This window comes from Ambystoma mexicanum, chromosome 1p, assembly GCF_040938575.1.
Source record: "Ambystoma mexicanum isolate Mex_15411 chromosome 1p, UKY_AmexF1_1, whole genome shotgun sequence".
Taxonomy (NCBI): domain Eukaryota; kingdom Metazoa; phylum Chordata; class Amphibia; order Caudata; family Ambystomatidae; genus Ambystoma; species Ambystoma mexicanum.
This window is the reverse complement of record NC_090921.1, coordinates 1,231,293,729-1,231,320,904: the sequence shown is the minus strand read 5'-3', so window position 1 is coordinate 1,231,320,904 and position 27,176 is coordinate 1,231,293,729.

Sequence of the window (27,176 nt, the reverse complement as noted above, 5' to 3'; positions counted from 1 at the left end):
TGGAAGAGCACCGAGGAGGGTCGCAGGCTGTCAGATGTTTGGGCGACCCAACATCTTCACCCATGCCCTTGCCGACAGCCTGCAATGCCCTTTACAACATCTATGGCCTGGATTCCATCAGAAGAGGTAAGCCCTGTCGTGCTCCACCATTGAAAATGTATGGTAGTTTGCCTTTTAAAATGGCCGCCACCTTTGTCTACCTGCCACATTGCTGTGTTGCTCTGTGATCTGCATGGGGCATATTGACCGACTTTTGCATTTTGTGGGCTAATCCCGGGGAACCGGCAGGCGAAACCGGCTCCCACTAAGGCCCACATCAAGGGCATTCACTTGTCTGGCCTGTATTCTGCATGTAAGAGCAGCAAGGAGGGTTCCAGGCAGTCAGCTGTATGGGCGACCCAACCTCTCTACCCTTGCCCTTGGCGAATAGCCTGCAATGACCTTTACAACATCTATGGCCCGGATTCCATCAGAAGAGTTAAGCCCTGCCAGGCTCCAGCATTGAAAATGTATGGCGTTGTGTTTTTTTGAAAATGGAGCACCTTTGTCAACCTGCCGCATTGCTGTGTTGCTCTGTGCTCTGCTTGTGGCTGATTGGCCGACTTGTGCATTTTCTGGACCAATCCCGAGGAGCTGGCAGGTGAAGCTGCCCCCACTAAGGCCAGACATTAATGCCATTTGCCTGTCTGGCCTGTCCGATGGTGGCCAGTGTGCCATGCCGATCCTCCTCACTTCTCTGTCTGCCTGCCCTCCGGATGCTCTCTCAAGACATGCAGCCTGTTGTTCGTAGCTTCTATCTCTTTTCCTAAAGGTAGGAGTTGCCTCACTCTTCTTTGGCCATGCACCCTGCATTCTAGCCTTATTGACTCTCCCCCACACCTATGGTCATGTCTGTTACCTGACCCTGTTCAGTTCCTGTTACCGTGCTTAGAGCTTCATCCTTGCTTTTGGCTGCACAATTTTCTTCCTGCCTTCGACCCGTCCTCTCCTCCTGTGGGATCCATGCATCCCCCTCAATTGCCTTCCTACAGTAGTTCTCTTACTATATCAGTCTAGGATCCTGATTGCTCTACTAACTTTGACTGAGTTCACTGCTGCCACCTGCAGCCACCTACTGCCATTATCTTCACTCTGCTGCCCTGGTTTCTAATGGCCTATTTCCGTTCTGTGATCAAATGCACCTCAGTGTTTACTCATGGTTGTAATGTTCTCTTTCATTTTTGCTGCTCTTTGTCATTTTATCCTTGCATCCATTTAATACGCTGCTGCCTACCTACTGTGATAGTATACTGTATTTCTTGCATTGATTGCTGCCAATTTCCCTATGCTACCCTATTACTTTCGTTGCTCCTCACTTACTGTTGCTTCTTGTCTCTTTCGCCTTGCTTCCTCCTTCACTGCCCTTCCTCCCCTTCCCCAGTTTTTGTTGCATTTATGTTCAGCACTTGTGCATTTCAAACCATCTCAACCTAGTCAGAATGTTTTGTTTTGTTTGACCTAGTCATAAGGTTTTGTTTGTTTCTTCCTTTCTGTCACTTCCCCTCCTCCTCCTCTTCCCCTGACCTCAGTTTTTAGCACTTGCACGTTCCAAATGTTTTAAGACCTTTTAAGAACGCTGTTTTTATTTTGTACCTTCCTCATCCCTCCCCCCTTGTCTTGATACGCCTTGAAACACAATTCTTGCTGTATAGTGTGCATTACAAATGACCAATAATTAAATAAATATGAGTCTCAAGTATGTTATGGCAGTCCCCGGGCATGTGAAGTTGTATTTAGCATATTTTAACTGTACCTTTCATGTGAGGTTACAGCTACCTTTCAATGTTAGCAGCTAGTCATGTGAGGCAGGAATGGCATATGAAGGCTGTGCCCCGGGCTTTTGATGGTACCTGCTAAAAGTACCTTTGGCATATTAATACCTTACCATGGCATATAGAGACAGCATGCTAATATTGTATGACTGTCAACCAAAATTGTCATTAGTCTGATTCAGTGCTGTTATTGTATTAATTGTCCACTCATAGGGCCTCATTCCAAGTTTGAAAGTGTGGGAAAAAACGTGGCAGTAATTCCGTTAGTGCCACTATTTATAGAATTTGAAACCTTGGGCAAAGAAAAAGAAATTGTGTATGTGTCCAATTGTGAAAATAATCCTGGTACAAACAACAGCAATGGTGGTTTGGCCTCATGGGGTGAAGATTACTCATTAATCTCTCGTGTTTACAATTTTAGTCACACATTAGAACAAGATTCTTGGAACATAGAAAAGTGATAATGTGATTCTTTATATAATGAGTCTATAAAGGGTAAACCATTTTAAAGTTATAATGTTCCTCTCTAAATATTAAGCATAATATTACTGAAAAGACAAATTAATACATTTTGTGGAAAATGTGGCCCCAAGAGAAGGGTTTGTGGGTGCGCACCACTGAAATAACAAGAGCTACCGTTAATTTTAAAGGTATGGGAACGGCTGCAGCCGTGTGGTTAGACTGGTGATTTTCCACTATCACCTTTATAAAACTAAAGCTTGAGAGGGTGCTAACTCATAGACTGCGCTCAGTCATACATATGCCACAACAATGTTGTATTGATTTAGTAGGGTTTTGGATTTGGAAAATGAGTAAGTAAGTATGAGAGACACCTGGTAAGTGTTTAGAAAGTAGGGTTCCTGTATTTCAAATCCAACAAAAGGACAACAGTATTATTTGCATACATTTCGATTTTAACCAAAAAAAGGGTGAAAAGCCACGCTTTGGTAATCAATTAGTCATGCATAGAAGGAAGTTGGTCACACTTGATTTTTTACACATAAGCTAGATATACATTTAGAAAAGAAACTTGTTTTCACCAACACGTGCTTCATCCTATCTAGGCCGTCCTCAGGGCGTAAAGTTTGTAATAATTAGTACAGTTAACATATTCAATCGGCAATCCTGGTTTGCAGAGACAGTCTGGGGAGGGAACAGACACAGGCGGGGAGGGGTGGGGAAAATGCAGGAGAAAACCATGTAATAGAGGCAAACAAAAAAGAGAAAGTAATTGTTAGTGACAGGATAAGTGACAGGATAAAGGTTTACTTGAAGAGTTACCTGAAAGGTCAATATTTTTGTTGCAAGTAATTGCAAATGTCCAACATGATTTGCCGTTATATATTTATGCCGTATTCTGAAAAAATAAAAATTAGATGTGTGTAAGTCATGGGCATTTAGTTTGTTTTACCAGTTTCGTGCGATTATGGATGAAAGAGTGCCCGGCATGTTATTATTCGGAGTTTACCGGCTAGAGTGCAATTCACCGATTGTTATCTTGCGCCATCGGGCCGTAACTGAAGCATCGGCGAATATTTGCCGTTGCTATAGTAGCATGACAAATTCTTCCGGTCACATGATGCATCACGTGTCCCTGAAGTGGGTGAGGATAGCAGTCGAATTGTAAAAAATGCGTGCAAGTTTTGTTCTAAGAGGTAAACTGGTCATGTGATTGGTCAACTGTCCATGGTTGCTAGGCAACTGTAGTTAAACAGGAAGGGTTTGCCAGAATTCAAATTTTCCTGCACGGACTTGTTGTATGAGTTTGACTCGGATACAAAGTGGATAGGACTAATAGTTATTTGTTTGAAAAATAAGGCTTATAATGTCACTCGGCCCATTTTTAGGGAAAAAGTGCTTTAGTAGAAGTCAAACTAAAGTACGGTGCATCAACGGTATATAACGAATTTGCATCAGTTACATATATTTCTAAAGTGCATTTAGCAACCCAGATCTATATTGTTCAAACATATAAATTTTGCGATTTGCGTCCTATTCGGTGGCATTCCAGATATATTTAGCTGTATTTCTTGCATGAATTTGACAGACATTATTTGACTGCAAGTTATCCAAATGAGCGATTCTCTTGATATTTCGAACATTTCTTAGTGCAGTTCCGAGTTAGACATGCTGCAGTGTATGTACATTTCACAGAAAAACATTTAGCTCATGCTCTTTGTTGAGACCGAGTGACAGGCATCAGAGTTTGGAGATCATTTTTGCTTCCTGTTGGCTTAGTTTCAGCTCTCTGTCACCTCCTCTTGGATGTGGTTGAATCGGTTGGAGTCCGACAAATCTAATGTCTTTGGCATTATCCATTTGGTGATGTTCTTGCCAATGAGCTGCCAAAGGTAGTCTAATATCTTGACTGTTCAAGCTGTTTAGATGTTCCCATATGCAGAAGCGTACTTCTCTTATGGTGCTACCAATATACATTTTTTGACAAACACATTGTATTCCGTATATGACAAACTTTGATCGGCAGTTAATAAAATCCTTAATCTTAATTTCCAGGCCACCATGGCATTTGAATGTTTTTATAGGTGATAGTGTATATTTGCAAAAGTTGCGCATTCCACATTTGTAAAATCCTGCTGGCTGAGTCCTTGATGTTAGCCAGTGCTCCTGTCCAATTGGCTCTGATTTGAGGAAAGAAGGGCATAGTAAATTTCTGAGGGTGGTTGCTTTTGTAAAAATGATAATAGGGGATTCCGAAATGTTGTTTGTTAGATCTGTGTCCAAAAGTAGTAAGTGCCAGTGTTTCTTCAACATTTGGTAAATTAGTTTACTATCTCGGGAGTATTTGGTAATAAAGTTTACCAATTTGGAATATTCGGTTTTCTCTCCTTCAGGTTTTGTTTCTAATAACGATTGTCTAGTCACTTTTTGAATCGAATTGGTTGTTTGTCTAATTAGGCGTTTAGAGTACCCTCTTGCCTGAAATCTTTCACCAATGGACTTACATTCTTTTTGAAAACTGGTAAATTGGCTGCAGTTCAGTCTCGATCTGAGAAATTCTCCTCTTGGTATGTTTTCTACAACACTGTGCTTATGACTACTAGATGCATGAAGAATAGAGTTCACTGCAGTGTCCTTCCTATGTGTACAGGTATGTATTGCCTCACCATCAATTCTAATTTTTAGATCCAGAAACACAATCTCATGTGTATCTATTTGGCATGTGAAGTTAATTCCAAAGGTGTTATGGTTGAGATAATCCAAAAAACCCTCAAATTCATTACTTGTGCCTTCCCATATGGCTAGAACATCATCGATGTATCTTTTCCAGGTAATGATATTATGTTGGAAGGGGTTATTATTGAAAATGTATTTCTCCTCAAAGTATGCCATAAATAAATTGGCTAGACATGGGGCGTATTGTGCACCCATCGCTATAACCTTTGTTTGTGAAAAGTATTCACCATTGAAAATGAATTGGTTGTGTGTCAAGGTAAAGTCCAATAGATTTGTGATCATTTGTACATGTGTATAGTGGGAAACAGAAAAAGACCTGAAGCTGAAGTCTATTGTTTCCAAGGTCAGGGTGTGTGGAATAGATGTGTAGATTGCTGACACATCTAATGTTACTAAAGCATAAGTGGTTTTCCATTTGATATCCTTCAAAATTTGAAGAGTGTGCATAGTATCTTTAAGATATGCTGGAATTTTTGGTACCAGGTTTTTCATGCTGCTGTCAATATAGTCAGCTAGTGCCTCAGTGGCCCCTCCCTGTTCACTCATTATCGGTCTTACTTTGGGAGGTGCACATAAGGTTTATAAATTTTCGGCAGAAAATATATTGTAGGCATTATTGGTTTGGTTACAGATAAGTATGCCTTTTCATCCTCAGTTAGAAGACCTTGGTCATACCATTCTTGTAACGTCAGTTGTAATTCTCTCACAGTCAAATTAGTAGGGTTATTAGTAAGTTTCTTATAACAGCCAGGGGCTCGCCACTTAAACCACAGAGGGAATACTTACCAACCCAAATTTGATGGAGACCTATCACTAACTGCAATTCCAACTATATCACCAGTTACCTCTGATGCAGATTCTCAATCAGAAATCCCTGAGGGTACTGAAAACCCAGAACAAGCCACAACAGCTGAACCTTTACAATTCAAAAGGAGAGGTTTCCTTGCAGAAATTAAAAGATATAAGAAAGGGAACCAAACCTTGAATAACACCCAGAACAAACAAGTACTGTTCCAAAAGAATGTCCCTTTAGGACCCAAAACCCTAACTACTCCAACGTCATCAGAGGAGGAAGAGGGAGAGGAGCAAACAGGCGAGGAAGGGAGAAATACAGGTAAAAGATTCACCAGATCAAGACTCAAGAATGTCAGACCAAAACCCATACTGAAAGTTTAGTTATCAACTTATCTGACAAACACCTCTCTCATCAACAATTAGCAGTGCTAAACTATGACCAGTTTATCTCTTAGACCACTGAGCATTAACATTGCGGATATTCGAGCACGTAGATATTGGCTGCATTATTACCAAGTAAATCACTTATTTGCCCAACTCTCTCGAAATTGGCATACTGACAACAAAACTTGCATGCATTTTTTACAATTTGACTGCTATCCTCACCCACTTCCGGGACACGTGATGCATCACGTGACCAGAAGAATTCGTCACGCTACTATAGCAACGTCAAGTATTCGCCGATGCTTCAGTTACGGCCCGACGGCGCAAGATAACAATCGGTGGATTGCACTCTAGCCGGTAAGCTCCGAATAATAACATGCCGGGCACTCTTTCATCCATAATCGCATGAAACTAGTAAAACAAACTAAATGCCCATGACTTACACACATCTAATTTTTTTTTTTCAGCATACGGCTTGAATATATAACAGCAATGTTGGACATTTGCAAATACTTGCAACAAAAATATTGACCTTTCAGGTAACTCTTCAAGTAAACCTTTATAAAATAGCTAAACTCGCTGCAGCATCTATATCTCGCATTTCGTAATAGAGTAAGGACTTTTGCAACAATTAGGCTTACACCAAACTTTCTTGTCCTTTTAGGAAACTGATCTTCAGTATTAAATTAATTCTGGACTGCAAATGTGACTTATATATTAACGCCAGAAGAAAGTATATGATCTAAAGACGTTAGGCATAACTGCACATAAGGTAACTTATCACTATTTACTTTCTCTGAGACACGCTTATGATAAGCATGGTCTTTTAGATCTCTTTAGTCATGGCAACTTGTATGTATGGTGTTTTGACTGATACAAACTAACAATTCCCCCTGTTTTCCATCAATATGCGGAAAGTAAACACTAACATATTGGGAAATTGCCAAATGCCGGTGCTTTTTTTATATACAAGCTCCCTAGTTGAATATTAAGAACTATATTAACTGTTAAAAATAGAGTTAATTATGAAAATGTTAACCTATATGGTCAAGTTCACTTATCCTGTCACTATCACTTAATTACTTTCTCTTTTTTGTTTCCCTCTATTACATGGTTTTCTCCTGCATTTTCCTCGCCCCTCCCCGCCTGTGTCTGTTCCCTCCCCAGACTCTCTCTGCAAACTAGGATTGCCAATTGAATATGTTAACTGCACTAATTATTACAAACTTTACGCCTTGAGGACGGCCTTGATAGGTTGAAACACATGTTGGCGAAAACAAGTTTCTTTTCTAAATGTATATCTAGCTTATGTGTAAATAATCAAGTGTGACCAAGTTCCTTCTATGCATGACTAATTGATTACCAAAGCGTGGCTTTTCATCCTTTTTTTGGTTAAAATCGAAATATATGTGTCAGGAACTGTGAATGGAAGCTTTGGAAGCGCTGGAAGCGTTGACTTGCGCGCGCTCTAGTCCTCACCCAATATGGTGGCCGTGCCTTTAAATGCTGGCTCCTCCCACAAACAGATGCGTTGTATCTGTTACACTACGCTCCGGTTCATGTGTTAACTTCGTTTGTGATTTCCTCCTTACCAATCCTCCTCTTCTGCTGCCTTTGACTTCCCTGTGTCTACCTTCTGTCCTCACGTGCAGTATTTTCCCGGTGTACCTGTTTTCTGGGCTTTTCGCAGCTTCTACCTTGTTTATACTTTTTCCTCCTCGCCTGCTCTGGCGGCTCCGCCTTGCCTGAGCGACTGCCTTCTCTGTCTCTTTGTTTTCTGCCGTAGCATCTATTTCAGTGGCGTCGGCGATTTCAGGTTTTCAGCTACTCAGCGCTGCCATGCTTCTCGCTTGCAAGCATGCTCTTGCTCAGCATGCATCTTCCTTTTCCTTTCTACTTGTAGCCTGGGTATTTTCTTGTGCACTAATTTTCATACTTCCTCTTTTCCAGTCATCCTTTCACTGTTATTTTACGGGCATTCCTGTCTGTTCTTTCATTCTTTTCTTTGAACTTATTATTTGTTATTTTAGTTTACTGATTCATTCCTCTGTGTGTCACTATTGCGAATATCATTTTGAAAAGGAACCGCCATACTTCTTGCTCCGGAAGCCTGCACTAGCTCTATTGGAACTGTCGAGCTTAACAGACCTTCACCCTTCGAAGTTGGAAACCGACTTCCTTCGGTTTAAGCTGAAAATAGACCTCATTGCATTGTGAAGGGAACGGACTGCTCCCAAATTGGACCCATCTGGAAACAGGGTTTTTTCTGCCTTCATGCTTTTTCCCTGGAACTAGGACTGGCCCGCTGGTGTCCCCGCAGATAGGGTTCCATCTCTGCCAAGGTGGCCTCCGGAGGGGCCAGACCCTATCTACACGAAAAGAAGGTCAAGACACCAAAGGACAAGACTCCTACAAGGAGGAAGGACCGTAAGAAGACAGAGTCTAATCCTAAGGAATCCGCCTCTGAAGATTCAGGTGAGGAGGAAGGGGAGAAGGCCTCTAATCCAGACAGCATGCAAATAATACTTTTGCCCTTTTGTTGGATTTGAAATACAGGAACCCTACTTTCTAAACACTTACCAGGTGTCTCTCATACTTACTTACTCTATTTCCAAATCCAAAACCCTACTAAATCAATACCACATTGTTGTGGCATATGTATGACTGAGCGCAGTCTGTGAGGTTAGCACCCTCTCAAACATTACTGAAAAGACGAGTTTTCTCTTATGATGAGGTACAAAAGCATGTACTTGTGAATTGTTTTAACATAAGCAAAACAACTCATGGATCACATTGAGACGATTGTTTTACTACATGTGAATAAGGTCTTCAAAAACCATGTAATACAAAGGAAAAAGAGACACTAATACATCTGTGGCGAGATATTGTATTTATTTAAAAAATGTGCAGAAATATTTGGGTTTGGATGACATTTGGGCAAATTGGAACTATTTCCTCGATCAAAGGAACATATCAGGGTGTGCATAGAGTGCTCAGACTGAAGTAGAATAAAATCAGATTGCACTATCTGGGAGTAAGCTTTGCTTCATCTCCAGATGAAACTTTTAGAGTGGTATGTGAAGAGACCTTGGAATAAGTAATGGCAGTAGGCAATATATGGTATGTCTTAATGTGTGTTTGACTCAATAACATAATAATGATGATCACATGTATTGTACTTTATCACCTATCAATGCTCCTGGAATGCTTCATCATGAGTTCATTAACGATGTAGACTTTATGCTTTTAAAATCTAAATGGTACGTCACGAGGACATGAATCTTTCTGAAGCATTTGCAAATTATTGTACCATAGCTGGAAGAAAATGTATCAGAAAGAGTCAATGTTTCTTTTAACACAAGGCTGGATAAACTGCAGTTGTGATCATAATCACTACTGCATTGTGATCGAAAAACATCTGCTGGAACGTGTGACTCTTGACCTCTTCCCGTCAATGACATGTGGATGCCCCCCAAAATTATATGTGCACTCCACTTAATTTGCACTAAGCTGGAAAACGATAGCCTCCATCAGAACAGTAGATATGGTTATGTGGCAGGCAATGCAAAAATGGTAGGAACAGTACTAAATAAGAGATACTGGAAAAGTAAGGCCATTTTATCTATGCATGAGATTTTTAAGAATCTTAAATCGAGTGACTGTCTGAAAAGGGAATCTGGTTTAGGGACCGGGCAACGAAATAGGAAAATCCAACTTGTGTAATCAGTATCCGACGTTGGTCAGTTACACAAGAAGTCTCACTTAAAGACATATGCACTCCTCCGAATGCATCTGGGAACTCTTGTCATGCGCCGCTTTCTCACCTGGCGTCTTTGGCCCCGCTGCCGCTTACGGACTTCCTGATTTCCGTCACGCTGATGCTACGTTCACTAAGCGGTCTAGTCTTTTTCCGCTAGGGTGACCATAGCGTTATTTAACCACTCCTCTCCCTGGGTCCAGCGCGTTGCAACCTTCCACGGTCAGCTGCTTTTCCTCGCGCCCGCGGTCTTGCTACACGCTGTTTTCCTCTTGCTCCTCGAGCCTTTCCTCTTTCACCTCTCTTACTCTTCCCGGTCCTTCTCCGTTCCCCGCCTTCTGTTCTCTCCCTCCTCCCTACTTTCCCTCCTTTGTGCCCGGCTTTCTGCCTTTGGTTTTGTTTACTTACGCTTCCGGTGTTTGCTGGAGTTTACATATCCTGCTGGGTCCTGTTGCTGCCTTCTCCCATTGTTCATCTGCTTACACGCCCAGCTGCCATCAGGATACCTGCCGGTTCCAGGGGTTTTTTGCCTATTCTGGCTTTTTTCCCCCTTTCTTGTCCCTCCCGGGAGTGGGACACGGTCAGGGGGCATTTACACGCTCTCACTCTGGCTTCCTCTTGTGGGAGACACGCTCAGCCTCGAAAAAAAGAAAAGGACTACACGGCACATCGAGCGCTCAGCCCAGTTGAGGAGGATTTCGACTCCACAGGTGAGGAGGTTGAAGAGATAAAAAAGGGTACTACAACTGTATTAGAAGTTGGTGCTGACAACTCTACACAATCCCTATACTTTGGCATGCAAAGAGATCTTATGGGCCACTGGACTAGCTGATAAAATATCAGGAGAAACAAGTGGTATCTGCGGGACTGGGGGCACTTTGCCATTTGAGATTTGGCTGCATATATATGTTGCCAGTTTGGACACTTTTGTGGGGGATGGTACCTGAGGTCACTGGGATTGATCTGTTAGTGAGCTGGGACATCTATTCTTTCTGGATTTGGGGAAATTGTGACTGCCAAAAGGGATAACGTATGGTGATTGATTCAGAATGTTATAGATTCCACTTTAAGAGTTAAAGGCCAGAAGTGGAAGAAGGTGACCTCAATAACGTATGTAACATGGTGGAATATCTTCCACATATAACCTGGATAGAACATTCAGGAGAAGTCCTGTGAAAAACATGAAATATAATGCAATGTGATCAGCCTGGCAGTCTTCCTTGAGATATCTGGCAAAAGGGAAATTAATTGATGAAGTGCTCAGACCTCTGCAACGATGGGCCTTATTACGAGTCCGGTCGTAGCCGTGTCGATAAAACCGGCAGGCTGCCACCGGACCCCTAGGCATTTACCGGCTCCAGACTTGCTGGAATTACCGGGGCATTACAGCCCTGGTGATCCGATAAATCCAGAGCCGGCATTCTGTAAATCCCCATTCCCATGGAGTAGGACTCCATGCGAATGGGGAAGTGGAAACACCAGCACAATGTTGTAATGGTGCCGGTGTTTCAGCGTCCGTCTGTGGCCATGTGGTGTTATACCCGCCAGGTCCGACCTGGCTGGTCTATCACCACACGGCCACAGAACCCGTAGTATGCCAGTCCGGAAAACGGTGCCAGTACGGTTTTACCATTAGACAGCACAATCTAGTCCACTTAGCTTATGTTTGAACTCTTGAAGCATCCCTTTTAACCCATGATTCTGCTATGTGAAACCCCTTTTTGACTGTTGTTCTGTTTAATCAGCTTCGGGATGGTAGCACTACCTGTGAGGTGACCAGGAGAAGGGCAAACAAGTTGTCACCTGAGTCTTAAAGTAAATATCACACACATGCAGAACTGTCTGTCATAGTATATGAACAATTATTAGGAATTGGCTTCACCTACCAACAGTTAACTGCTGGTAGATACCCCCAAAGGCACCCCCCAATAGGGTAGACATTAAAAGCAATCAGCCCCACTAAGAGGACGATATTATGAACTCAGTGTCAGTTGATTTATTTAAAAGATGAACAGGCCTTAAATTTTGTCAACATTTGCCCAAAGATATATAAATATGTTAAACTTATTATGAGAACTGCAACTAATGGAGCTCTCCACCCTAGCGCAGCTCTATTCCCATGTGTGGGGACGAGGCGGAATGTTGCATTTCCAGAAACGCTTTGATGCATTGGAACAAGAGGTACAAAGAGGACTCCAAAGGGGGGCTTTTCATCTTCCTCTGTCTGATTGCTAAAATGCCCAATTGGGGTCCTCATGAGCATTTGTATTTGCATTTAATTTGCATTTTTGTGGCGCTTTCGCTAAAGCGCTTTACAATATGGTTAAAAAATGCTAAGCAAAATAGGTGTTCATATAATCAGGGATAGTTAAGTCAGAAACAAGTGACAATAAGAGATAGGCCTTGAGACAGGAGCGACATATATGAAGGAGGGAAAAGCACGGGTGTCAGGGGTAAGAGTGTTCCATAATTTATGAGCCAGAAAAGAAAATGAAGGAAACCGTGATAGAGCACAGGGAGGCTTGAGAGAGATGAGAAGGTGAAGATCCAGAGAACAGAGTGGGCGTGAGGGAGAATAAGGCGAAATAAGGGAGGAAAGCGCAGAAGGAGCAAGACCATTGTAGCATTTGAAGGCTATGAAGAGCAGATGAAAAAGAAGTCGGGAATCAAAGGGAAGAAGGGATATTGAAAGAAGAGAGTGCTTAAGAGAGGAGGCAGTTTAAAGAGTAGACGAACTGCAGAGTTAAATATAGAACATAGTTGCCCACCTGCGTCACATACCCAGGTCACCTACAATTGACACTATGTGAGGTGTGCCTATTCGATGGAAACTGGGAACTAGTGGAAGCCCTGAAGCACCTTTATACAAATAAGGGCATCTGCGAGCGGGACGAGGCTTAATATCCCAGGTTTTTGCTGTGGCACAAATTAATAAAAGGAGAAGTACATGGATGCCAGAATGCAGTGGCACTCTAGCCCAGATAACGGAAACATGAGGGGATGCTTGGAAGGTCTGTGAGCTGAACCCCCTTGCTTGACTAACATAAATAATGAGAGGCTCCTTAAAAAAGGCCCGTGGAACTCTCTCCTGGGCAAACATAATAAGGAGGGGATGCTTTGGAGGTCTGTGGAACTCTCTCCTATGGTGAACATAATAATGAGGGGATGATTAGGGAAGTCTGTGGAGTTCTCTCCTCGGGTGAACATAATGATGAGGGGATGCTTAGGGAGGCCTGTGAACCCTCAAACTCAATTAACATAAATATTGAGGGTATGCTTTGAAGGGTCTGCGGAACTCTCTGCTGGGGTGTACATAATAATGAGGGGATGCTTTGGAGGTCTGTGAACCCTCTCACTTGATTACCATAAATAAATAGGGGTTGCTTAGAAAGGTCAGCTGAGCTCTCTCCTCTGGTGAACATAATAATGAGAGCATGCTTAGAGAGGTCTGTTGAACCCTCTACTGTGGTGAACATAACAGGTAAGGGATGCTGAGGGAGGTCTAGGGAGGTCTGTAGTCTAATGGGGTGAACATAATAATGAGGGGATGCATCAGGAGGTCTGTGGAACTCTTTTCTGTGGTGAACATAATCAGGAGGGGAGGCTTTGGAGGCCTGTGAACGCTCTCACTCGATTACCAGAAATAATGAGGGGTTGCTTGGAAAGGTCAGCTGAGCTCTCTTCTATGGTGAACATCATACTGAGAGGATGCTTAAAGAGGACTGTGGAACTCTCTCCTGTGGTGAACATAATAATGAGGGGATACTTAGGGAGGTCTGTGGAACTCTCTCATGTGGTGAACATAATAATGAGGGGATACTTAGGGAGGTCTGTGGAACTCTCTCATGTGGTGAACATAATAATGAGGGATGCTTGGGAGGCCTGTGAACCCTGTCACTCGATTAACAAACATAACCAGGGAATGCTTAGAAAGGTCTGTGGAACTCTCTCCTGTGGTGAACATAAAAATGAAGGGATGATTAGGGAGGCCTGTGGAACTCTCTCCTGTGGTGATCATTATAAGTGATGCTCAGGAGGCCTGTGAACCTTCTTGCTCGATTAACATAAATAGTAAGGGCATGCTTAGGGATGTCTGTAGAACTCTCTCCTGTAGTGAATGTAATAATGAGGGGATGATTATGATGCCTGTGAACCCTACTGCTTGATTAACATAAATAATGAGGGGATGCTTAGAAAGGTGTCTGGAACTCTTTCATGGGATGTACATAATGATGCTTTGCAGGTTTATGAACGCTCTCGCTCGATTACCATAAATAATGAGCGGATGCTTGGAAACGTCAGCTGGCCCACTCTCCTCTACTGAACATAATAATGAGAGGATGCTTAGAGAGGTCTATGGAACTCTCTCCTATGGTGAACATAATAATGAGGGGATGCTTAGGGAGGTCTGTGGATTGCTCTCCTGTGGTGAACTTAATAATGAGGGCATACTTATGGAGGTCTGTGTAACTCTCTCATGTGGTGAACATAATAATAAGGGGAAGCTTCAGGAGGTCTGTGGCCCTCTCTTCTGTGATGAAGATAATAATGAGAGAATGCTTAGAATGGTCTGTGGAACTCTCTCCTGTGGTGAACATAATCATGAGGGGATACTTAGCAGGTCTGAGGAACTCTCTCCTGTGGTGAACATAATAATGGGGTGATACTTGGGAAGACCGTGAATTCTGTTGGTCAGTTAACAGAAATAATGAGGGGATGCTTGGAAAGGTCTGTGGCACTCTCTCCTGTGGTGAACATAATAATGAGAGATGTTTAAGGAGGTCTGTGGAACGCTCTCCTGTGGTGACCATAATAATGGGGAGATGCTTGGGAAGACCGTGAATTCTATCGCTCGATTAACAGAAATAATGAGGGGATGCTTAGACTGGTCTGTGAAACTCTCTCCTGTGGTGAACGTAATAATGAGAGGATGCTTGGGGAGGTCTCAGGATCTCCCTCCTTGGGTGAACATAATAATGTGGGGATGCTCAGGGAGATCTGTGGAACTATCTCCTGTGGAGAACGTTATAACCTCAATCTCCTAGCCATCATGGAAACCTGGCTCCATGAAGCCTCCGGCCCGGCTACAGCACTTGCCCTCCCCACCAGCTGCACCATCCTCTGACAAGACCGTCTGCATTCCAAGGGGTAGGTGGGTTAGCCCTCATTGCAAAGGAATCCATCTCTATTAGAAAGATCAAAAAATCAGTTACAAGTAACTGCAACCTCTTAAACCTCAAACTCACCACCTCCCACAGCTGCACCATCAGACTTCACATAGTTTACCGACCCCCGGGTCCATTTGCGGACTTCCACTCAACACCCACTGACCTCCTCTGAACAACCTGAAGACCTCCACCATGATCATCCTAGTAGGAGACCTCAACCTTGGGCTCTACAACAACAATAACACTCCAGCGAAATCCCTCCCAATAGCTCTGGAAACGCTAGGCTTCTAACAATCCATCTCCAATCCCACACACGTCAAAGGTCGCACCTTAGACTGGCTAGCACACCATAACCCTCCAGTCATTAGTGCTGACACCCCTCTACCTTGGACCGACCACCACCCTATCCTATTCACCCTCTCCATACACAAATCACAGAAACCGCCCGCCATACCACTCCCCTCCTCCTCTGCCAGAAGCGCTTGCCTTCTCACCAAAGAGAGACTACTACCCTACCTACTAGGCCCATCATTAGGGCCCTCTTCTCCAATGACCTGAACACACTAGCACTCTCCTTCAACACTACCTTAACAGAGGCAGTAGAAGCCATTGCCCCACTAGTCACCTGGAAAGCCAAACCCTCTAAACACTCGAACACATGGTTCTCCCAGGAAGTTCTAGACCTCCATTCACTGAAACAGGCAGCCCTACCTTCCTGGCAAGCCAATCACCTGGACTCAGCCATACTTAGCTTCAATAAACTCTCCAAGGAGTACAAAAAAGCCATCATCCAGGCTAAAGCCAACTCCTTTAACACTAGAATTGTGAATGCCCACTCTAACTCTAAAGAAATATCTGCCACCTTCAGGGAACTGGAAACCCCTGCTCCCCCCACCAGGCCATCTTCAAAAATACAGCCTGATGCTCGGCCATAAAATAAGCGATGCTCAGAAAGATTGACACCCTTCACACCAGCATCCTAGCCAACCAACCCCCCCCCGAAAAACCCCCACAGCCTCTCATACTTCTGTCTTCACACATGAAGCCCCCAAATACCACTCTTCTCATTCAGGAATGTTAATAAAACAAATGTTAACTTACTCATGAAGAACATCAAATCCTTCATGTCCAAAGGGGACATCTGTCCAGCCACCCTCATCAAAGAGTGTGCAGACACACTCGCTCCCTTCCTCTTTTCATTTATAAATGCCTCCTTCACATCAGGCTCCGTCCCACCCGCCCTCAGGGAAGCCTGGGTGCGACACCTTCTAAAAAGAAAAAATTCTAGACCTCAACAACCTTAATAACTACAAATCCATAACCACAGTCCCCTTCCTACTTAAAAACCTGGACAAAGCAGCGTATCTACAAGTACAACATTTCCTGGAATCTAAGCACATCCTCGGCTCTCGCCAGCCTGGCTTCCGACCCTGCCACGGAACTGAAACTGCCCTGCTTGACCTCAAAAACAAAATCGATGACATCAAAGTCCTAGGCAAACCCGCTCCACTCCTCCTCTAAGACCTGTCGGCCGCCTTCAACCTGGTGGACCATAAGCTACTTTGCCAACACCTCACCTTTCAGCACACTTCTCCGCTAATGCCATCACCTGGATCACCTCCTTCCTCCAAGGAAGGGTCATGCAAGTCTTCTCCGACCAAGCCTCTGCAAAACCAGTCACCATCCAATTCAGAGGGCCCCAGGGCTCATGCATAACCCCCACATTATAGAACATTTTCACTAGGTCCCTCTTCAGCATACTTGACTCGCTCAGCATTATGTACACTAACTATGATGACACTCAAGTTCTCCTCCCCCTGTCTGGCGACTACAAGCCGGATACCAAGGCCCTTAATTCCACCTAAGTCACCATCCACACCTGGATGGCAGAAAACTGGCTTTGCCTAAATGGCAAAATAAACAGAACTATTCATGCTAGGACCAACCAACACGTTAAAAAAACGTGACCACCGATATTCATCATTCAACATTGACAACACCAACTTCCCTGTCTCGCAGACAGTCAAAACACTTGGGGTTTACCTAGATGCCAACCTATCTATGTCTAGACAAGTCAACGCCATTGCCTTCCCTGCATCTTACTACTCCAAACTCTTAAACGCAGCTAGACCATTCCTCACCTCATCCAACTGCATGACCATTTCTAGAACCCTCATTGGCACTAGAGTGGACTACAGTAAGTTCATCTTTACTGGCACATCGGCAAAAAACCTGGACAAACTCCAAACCATCCAAAATAATGCCATAGATGCCACCTTAGGCATCCCTAAAAGGGAACACATCTCGGCAGCCAGATGGAAGGCCCACTGGCGGCCCGTCAGCGAACATGTCATCTTCAAAACACTTGCCATTACCCATAAATGCATTCACCAGTTAGCCCCGTCCTACCTCTCACAGAGAGTTAACAGACCTCTCTCCTTTAGACCTACTAGAACACCATACTCCAACCTTCTTACTGTGCCCAAAGTCAAGAGTGCCAGTGAAGGGGAAGTCAGCTTTCCTTTCATAGCTGCTAGGCAATGCAACTCCCTGCCTCTCACCCTCAGATCGGAACCCTTACACCTAGCCTCTGGATAGGAGAGCTGTTTTACTTGTACTAAGGAATCTTGTCCAGCTTGAGGCTCTGAGATCTTGCTCTATTGCCGAACTGACTTAAATTCACCAACTTTGATTTAATCATATTGATTTTAAAATTTGTTTCACTACAGTAAATGTACATCTTATCCAGCACCTTTGGTGTTCGTGCAAGAATGACAGAGGCATCTGCATTTAGCAGCATTGGCGTTTCTCTTCCAGTTAATCAAGGTTATCTCCTGTCACCTTTCCCACTCTTCTCAGAGGCTTGTTTATATACAGGGAAACGAGTATTGGGGCCAGCAAGCACCCAAGCTTTGCGCCTCTTGATGTACTGAAGGGTCCTACTTTATCTACCATTCGGAGAGTTGTTTATTTGCGACTTAGTGTCTGATAGAGGAAGTGTATCATGCTTAGCAGGGCTGAGTCTATGTGCATGTTGGTAAGTTTAGTTCACAATTTGTGGGAATTTACCAGGTCAGATGCATTGTTGGGTTCAAGAAATGCGGTGTGTAGCGGCATGCAATTTGCTGTGCTGAATTTCTAGGTGAACTGGAGTAAGACAAATACCTGGTTAATGGCCGAGAAGCATGCACACAATTCTCCCTGCACCCAGTGCAATAAATAGATCTCCTTTAACAAACGCTGCCTATCCTTCAGTATTATGCGTGTGAACAATTAACATTTGACATCAATTAGACTGATTGGTCTATAGGATTTTGGATCAATCGTCGGTCCATTTTTGTACAGTGGGACAATTGCACTGTTATTCCAGGATGCATAAAATGATTGTGTCTTCTCAAATGGCCCAAAAGCAGTGTTTCAAGATAGGAATCTACGAGTCTTGAGTTCACCTAAATAACTATGTGTGTATTATGTTTTTGTCCCCCGGGTATGCCTGCAATCAGTGTCTGAATCAGGTCCTTGATGTCTGCTCCAGAAACCAAGTGTCAATGTTTGTGCACCGTCAATTATGCTGTTTGGCTAACTGTGAAGAATGTCCTTCGTTTCTTGTCTGAGCATCAATTTGTTCGTCGACTGCTTAATCCTTAAAGACGTTTCTGAGGTGAACCACACATTTCGTTCCAAGGGATGTTCCCTTCTATCTGATTTTTGCAAACCTCCATGGCAATAAAGCTTCAGAGCATTTTAAAATGTCCAGATGCGCCTGCTGCAGCTAATTTATCACAGAACATGGGTTCAGAGCTCCCTTTCTGCTTATTTTTAAGGAAAGAGAGTGTGAAATAAATAGTTGGGTGAGAAAAGTGGACACTCGTTTGTCTGCCTTACTAGCTTTACAGGCAGATTAGAGTTGTGTGGCAGAAATTAAATGCCATTTCATGAGCTCAAATTTACCTTCCAATTAGTCTGAGCATTTCATAAATAAGGATTGGTAAAGCCAACATTTTTGGCTTGTGTGTAGGCATGGGACTGGCATTTGCAGACATTTTCTCATAATGCTACTGCTTGGCAATTTGAGGGCAACAGCTGGAAAATTGTTTGATTACCATGGCATACGATAGCAGCGCCTGGAATATTTTCATCTAATGCGTATACAGAAGCCAGAGCCGTTGGCTTTGTCAATGCTTGTTTTTTACAGGAGTTCAGGGCATGGAGCAGATATGAATGAAGTGGCTGAAGGCACACATGTTAAGAAATTGTTATCACACCAGAGGTGCAGTCACAGCTGCAATTAAGACATTACCTCTAAGCAGACTACTTAGAAAAACAGTGGCAGGCCAAATGTGTGATGCTACTGCTTGATAGAGCTAGATCAAAGACATTCCAGGAGGATGGCATTGCATGAGAAGGTGCAGGTATGGGCCATGAATGGGCATACATATTACCTCAGCAATGGGCAGTCAAAGGGTGGGTAAATAACCAGACAACACCCAAACGCTGTGTCACTCTTCACATGGCATCTCCTTCCTAGCTGTACACCAATGCAATAGTTTCAGTTCATGTATACTAAGTGCCATCTAATAACCCAAACTAAAAAGGGAGAGAATACGGAGGGAGTAGTCACCAAGGAAAGCCAGGGAACGGAAGACCAATTATGAAACCTCCACACAAAGAGCTAGGTTCGCATGTATGTAGGTCTTCAGCTTTACGCACGTGATAAGATGAGTATCATTTACATGATAATTTTTACATGCGGATGCAAGATTGTGTGAATATTTGAAAACACATAGAAACTATTCTTTCATGAATTTTGCTGCATGGTGGCAAAGCGTGGGTTGAGGGTGGGCAGTCCAGCCGTGGAGCTGGTGTGCGCCTTCCAGCTCTGCGCTTGCATCTGCACAATTTTGGATCATATTCACCGCATGGAGCAAGAAACACTGCAGGGCGTCAGCTCCATGTACGCAATCTGAACAGGTCTCCACCTGTGGCAGTATTATAATCTGGGTGGAGGGTCAGGGATCCGTATGGGCTCTGCGAAAATATAAGTGTGCGCTGGTGGCAATTCCACTCGCAGCAAAATCAGCGTGTGCCTGGAGTAAGCAGGCCAACATGCAGTGCTTCTGCATGTCTGCTGACCTGCTGCAAACCATCACACCAAAATAAAGTGTGGCTGTCCAGCAACACGCACAGAGACCTTTTCTCCATATGTTTTCTTTATCTCCCTGCAGCAGAATGGGGCCGGGAATGCAGCCGCTAGCGCATTGCCCTGAAGCATTAAATGGACCAAATCAACATTGAATTGTTAGGATGAATATAAGTAATTTATTCAGGTTTAAATCCCTTTTCCAATGTTACTTCTTTAAATCTTTCAATGCTAAGCCGCTTTGCCACATGATTAGGATTTGCATGCTGATGATGCTGGTTTATTAGAGTTGAGTGAAGCTTGTGAGTAAACTGTTTAATTGGACTGACTAGCTACTGACAAGGAACAGAACCGTTAGTAAAGTTTAATTCAAGCCAAGAGTTTAAGAACAGGTAATGAACGCCTTTTCACTGCAGAAGTGGAACTTTTAAACAAAATTTCGAATTCAAATACTTAGGTCATTTTTAGTGTTGGCTATTAGTTGGCGCTGAAAGCGCTGTCTTGAAGTTGAAACTATTGTCAATAAAATAAGAGCTTTAACATAAGAGCTTGGAAAGGGGCTTTGAATCAGGGTCTCTAATGCTTTTCAATGCAGATGACATATGAGGATGGATTTGTATGGTTGGGATATGTGCCCCACCCATATAACACCCATCTCTAAGTGAAATCTATATGATCTTCCTCCCATTCCCAATCATCCCACCTTAAGCCACACCGCTTGTTGCACTTTTCCACCACAGATACACAAGATAGAGGACATTTGCCTTCCGTAAACAGTTGAAGACAATCCTGTTCAAATAGAATAACTCCAGCTCTGCTTCTACCCTACTTCTATCTTTCGGCGCCTGGATGCCTGCAGGCTTTGGCGGGTTATAAACGCAATTAACATAACATAACACTCGTTACCTGCATTTATATTGTGTGCTGAAATTTTCAGCCATTTTTACTTCTAAAATATTAATTAAAAGTTATTTGACTGGATTGATGCTTTCAAAAATATGTACTACAGATTTTAAATAATGTTACATATGTTAATGTATTTTGTATTAAAAATAAACAAGTTACTGTTCTAGATAAGTTAAGAAGAACATTGGCTCTAAAAATGTCCATGTACTTACTTGTGGGTATTTTTCTAGTGTTTAGTGAGGTAAGAAGTACCTGATTGGATGAGTGATGTCAGTTGGATGTGATTGGTTCAGGAGTATGTGTTTTTTCCCCAGGGCAGTCATTTTCTTTCCGCAAGATTGCGTGGTGGCAAGGTGTGAGTTGAGGGTGGGCAGCCCAGCCATGGAGCTAGTGTGTGCCTTCCAGCTCTGCTCTTGCATACACAAGCTCTGGCTGCTGGGGTTCATGGGACAGGCGTCCCCCTCGCTAAGCCTGCGCCTCACATACCTGCTGACCGTGGTGTACGCCTGGACTTGCATCAGTGCCCTACTGAACCACACGGGGGCACTGCAGCAGCTGCTGGCCAGTGTGGCCTCAGGGGAAGACACCATGCAGACCCTGGACACCCAGCTGCTGGCTGCTACGGCCGCCCAGCTTTGTGCTCTGAAGCTATGGGCACTGCCTGTATTGGCGATGCATGGAAGGGCTGGGGCTAATTGCAGTATTAGCCTCACACTGGACTCTGGCACAGCGCTGGAGTAGAGTTTGCCTGCGACTTCAGTATGCAATGCACTGTGAGCCTGTTGCCCACCACCCGTGCACCACTCCGCCCGCATCTGCTGGCTCTTATCATCCCTGTGCCAGTGTATACAGGTGGGTGCAAGTCGTTTCTGCAGGGGGAAGCTGCTAGAAACAGTAAATGGTTGAATACATCAGTTGAACAATAACCCGCAACATTATAGGGGTGCATAATTTCATGATACCTGTGCGTGCCATGTCATCATCTTCAAGAGTCTACCAGACCTGTTCATTAAAAGTACATGTTTAAGATGCACTGTCATAGGACCATGATAAATTCATGTTGTAATGCTTGCATGTCTGGAAGAGGCACCCGGGCAATGCGTCGGTGGATGCCACACTGCAGGCTGGCTGGCTTCACTGGGGAAAGCCCTTTAACACAGTCACCCTTCTGTATCTCTGTGCATGGGTACATATCGGGAGGAGGCAAGAAAGGCTATGTTCACAAACGGGTGTAAAATGCATGCTGTAGTGGGTGTGTGAAAATGAGCTATATAATATGGTGCCGGTGCACAGCCATTTTGGACATTCACTCCCAAACCGCAATGAAAGTCTACATTTCTGCAAGCTCAGGTAGGAGGCAGACATGATTTGTGCAGCGGTTGCAATATTTTAGTGCAAAGTAGATGAGTTCACTGTGTAGAATAATTTGCGTATTGTTCACTCAAGGACGAGCCAAGAGGGGAGTCAGATATGTGCAGGTGCATTGATAAGGGGTGCTGGGAACGAGAACTCAAAAGACGAGCTGGGTTTTTCCACTGTCTGGATTTTTCCACTCTTGCCTCCCATACTTGCTGTCTGTCCTCCAGCCGGGGGCAGTCTGCAACCTAAGAGGGGAGGGGATTTGTACCCCTTAAGAGGAGAAGGTCCCTATGAGGAGACAGAGAATTTGGAACCCCGGGTGTTCAAGTCTTGCTGAGAGGGAGGATGCCCTGCTCCAGGCCCCATTAGTTGATGCGTGATCTCTCTGGCTACCTGCCTTGGGACTGGGTAGTGTTGTCGTGACCGAGATGAAGCTTTGTCCTACAACTGACCTAATAGTGATGTATACCTGTTATGTTCGTTCTTGTGCATGTATTCATGTGTAATCAGTTGCATTTATTCTATAGTTATATGTATGTTCATGAAATGTGAATAAAGGGGCTGTAAAGTGGCAATTATTTCCTAACTAAAGGTCTAATTGTGTATTATTGCCTTCCTGAGACCAAGAACTTTTTGTCCGTGTAATAGGGTGAGTAGTTCTGAGGTCATAACATGAGTCTAAAAAGCAATACACATGCCCAAATCTCACCCACTGCCCTAAATTCTACTGGTAAACCACTATTCTGCCCACCCCGAAAAGGTCCACCCACACTGCGATTGAAAGAAATACATCTTTCTGCAGTGCTTTGAAATGGACAGTGTGAGAAACCTGAGGGTGTCCTCACATTTAGACCCCCTGGATCCTTTGCTCAGGTGACCAGGCAAGGGCCATCGTGCTTGGATCCCAACCCCTGGGGTGGACAAGCGAGGGAGGATCACCCATGTAGGGGATCCGTGGAGAGTGAGAAGAGGATGCTGTTAGGCGAGACACGGTATTTTCCCTACTGGGAAAGTCATATTTCTCCTCATCGCTCTTCCTTTATGGAATACTGTCAACCCTGTCCCAACAGCCCCTCCTTACTCAAACCAGGCATGCGCATCCGAGACATTAGAGATAAGAACAACCTGATAGACCTGTGGAACATTAAATCCCTGAGTGTGGCAAACTTAGGGGAAGTGAGCCGGGTAGGAAGCTCCTGAAAGAAACTATTAGAGAAGGCCTACAGGCAGATTGGAAACCTAACCAGAGAAGAACTGTGAGCCGTTTGTATACTGTGACATTTACTTGGAACCCAATCTTGAAAGCTTATAGAACTTTACTCCATGAGTGTCCTGAACTTGGGGACGATGTACTGTGACATTTACTTGAAGTGAATCCTGAAACCTTGTGGAACTTTACTCCCTCCGTTTCTGGAACTTGGGAAAGGGAGCTGTGTGAGAAGCTCCTAAAAGACACTATCATATGATGTTGGTACACTTATTTAGTTTCAACATTCCAAAACATTGTTAGCATTAGAAGTAAGGGCAAGTTTAGATTGTGACACAGAGAGCATTTGCTTGGAAATATTGAGATGTGTTAAGGGAGACCTTAGCTCTTCTTTAGCATGATGGTCCTGGAGACGACTTTGCAGATTTGTGTGGGAGAGTGGGAGAAAGAGTTGGGATCTGTGGGGGTGGTGAGAGTGGAATACATTTATATTTCTCACTGCACATTACAGAGTAGGACTTTCACACTAGCATTTTCCAAGTGATGGTTACTTTACAAGAGAGGCCGAAAGATGCAGCCTGCGATACGGACAGCAGCCCAGGCAGGATGTCATATCGGTGCCCTGTGGCCCTGCCACTTGGCATGTGCTCTCGCTATAATGAAGGTCATGTTAATAGCGGAGTAGAAATGCACTGCCTCTGTTGGTATATACAGGAGGCAATGGTCTTTCAAAAGTCAGAAATCACAAAACTAGACACAAAGAGAGCTCAGGGAGATGTGTTTTGTTAGTGGAGAGACAGGTAGTCGGTGAGAATGCCCATAGCGAACAGCTGGGCTATTGGTGGTCAATATGGGGGCGAACCCCTAAACAATATAAGGTTCTGACTAAAATCAAAAGGGATGACATCACTGAAAGTGGCGGGATGGATAATTTAACTATGTGACTGCTACGTTGCTCTATTCCCCATCTCATTGCATTGCACACCTGCACTCCTTAGCGCATACTCCTTTAAATTGTTGCACTCCCCTTGCACCCTGATGCCTATAAATGCAAAGAACAGTAAACGCCAAAACTATTGGCTTTGCCACTGCTTGTTTTATTCTGTTTTTGATAACTCTTAATACACTGTCAGTCATATAGATGTACATGCAGTGCTCCTTTGGGGATTTTGGTTTGATGCTGTTTGATTCTGGAGCATACCCATGCACAGCAACGTTCACCAGGTGGGAAAATGATCACACAAGCCTATGAAGTGTAATCTGCCTTTATTATTTTTCCCTGGCAACTGCTGAACTCAGGGATCTGAGCCTCGCACATGCGCAGGGCATCAGTCTTCCCATTGGCTGTGTGTGCCCTGACAGCACAAGCTGCACTCCTTTAGCCGTGTCTCTGATGGACACAACCTCTTCCCCTTTCTGAAAAACAAAAATGGCTCACTCATAGTTTATCGTTATCATTTCTTCAATAAGACGTACAGGGTGCTTAATTCACGTCACAGGTCTTGCTGCGACTTCCGGTATCACTTCTGACTCCTGTTCGCTGGAGTATTCTTCGGGCGGCGCAATACCGCTCTCCTCCACGTCGGTGTCCTGCTCTTCTTCCTTGAACAACTTGAAATGAGACACATTTTGCATGACAACATTGCACAGAGATCTGGTGGTGATCATTGGGCCCTTTATGTGAGCGACCACCAGATGCATAGGATCCAAAATGCAGTCAGTTTTCTTGCCTTGTCTCTGATGCACACGGACTTTGTTCCTGCACTGAATGCTTGACCTCTTGGCCTGCTGCCTGACATAGGCATAATCTTTCATGACCCTTTTCTTGAGCACATCCACCATTCATAGTTCGTCCTCTCCTCTGATTGGGGTGGTTGCATTAAGCAGTAACCTCATTCATGTCTTTCTTCTGAATAACAGTTCTGACAGAGATTGTCCTGTCATTCCATGCGGCGAGTTTCTGTAATGCTGCTTACAGCTGATTGAGTAGTATGGACCTCATTTCATTATGTTGCAGTACCTTCTTAAGACTCCCCATGAATCTCTCGATTATGCCGTTTGCTTGAGGCCATAAAGGTGTTATCTTCCTGTGGTGTATGCCCATGTGATCCCTGAATTGAGCAAATTTGATGCTGCTGAACAGTAGTCTGTTATCTGACTTCAGTACCTCTTGAATACCCCACACTGAGCTGGCTGACATAGACAACAACAGCTGTACAAGAGGGAATCGTGAAAATTCATCCATAATGACTATCCAGTATTTGTTCTATCTGAATGGCCCAAAGAAATCGGTGGAAATAACGAAAAATTGATCAATAGATAAATGATAACAGGATGCTGTATATGTATAGTCGAAAGTGTTTTACCAATACAAAATGTTAATTTAATTTCATTAGACAATTCAAATTAATCATCAAAAAGATCACAAAAGTAACCCAGCCACATATGTCATTGTAGGGATGCTCTGCTGCGAACTGTGTCCTCACGGGATTTGAATAGACATCAATACGTGGTGCTGAGAAGACCGCCTCCATCATAGTGTATGAGATACATTTTGGGAATCCCAAACAAGTAAGTTCAGCAAAAAGGCCATAAAGAGACATATGATGGGATGCCAATTAGTCGTCAATATGTATTCATGTGGGTCTCTCCTATCTTACCAGGATGGGATATCAGTACCTGCATTAACACCGCAAACTCGCTCCACGGAAGTGGGACATTACCCGGACTCTGTGAGCTGGGACCGAATATCCAACCGCTAAGAAAGTGATTTACTTTGAATTAGTAAGTAGCATTCTCTTTATAAAATACAGATGGTTGACTACATAAGAAATTATCCAAATTAGAACATTGCATTTGTTTGTTTCTTCCTACTGTGTAGGATCTGGTACAGTGTACCGTGATCACGTGACACAATCCATTGGAGAGCACATTCATTGTCATTTGCATCACCACTGGAATTTGCACCCTGGGTGAACCAGGCTTGGTAACAATTTACCTCTTTGCTCACATTAATTGTGTTTTAATTTGAGATGACATGGATGCCAAAAATCAAAATTGTAATTAGTTGTTCATTATATTTGTAGATCATAAAGGCCAATTCCATCTATCATAGAGGAAACAACACTTCTTCGTTGTCCTCCGTCCTGAGGAAGGTCAGCTGAACAATTTGGAAAAGATGATCTGTACCCACTAAAATACGACCGAAACATGTGTCGACAAACTGTCACCCTCTATATACAGATAAAGGGATACATCTGTAAAAAGTTGAAATCTAGGAAATGTGTTCCGAATTTTGGGGATGGGAAGAATAGACACCCTGGAAATTTGAATGGAAGGGAACTATACATTGGGTTTGTGATCTTTTGATGATTCATTTGAATTGTCTAATGAAATGAAGTGAACATTTTGTATTAGTAAAAAAACTTTTGACTATACATATACAGCATCCTGT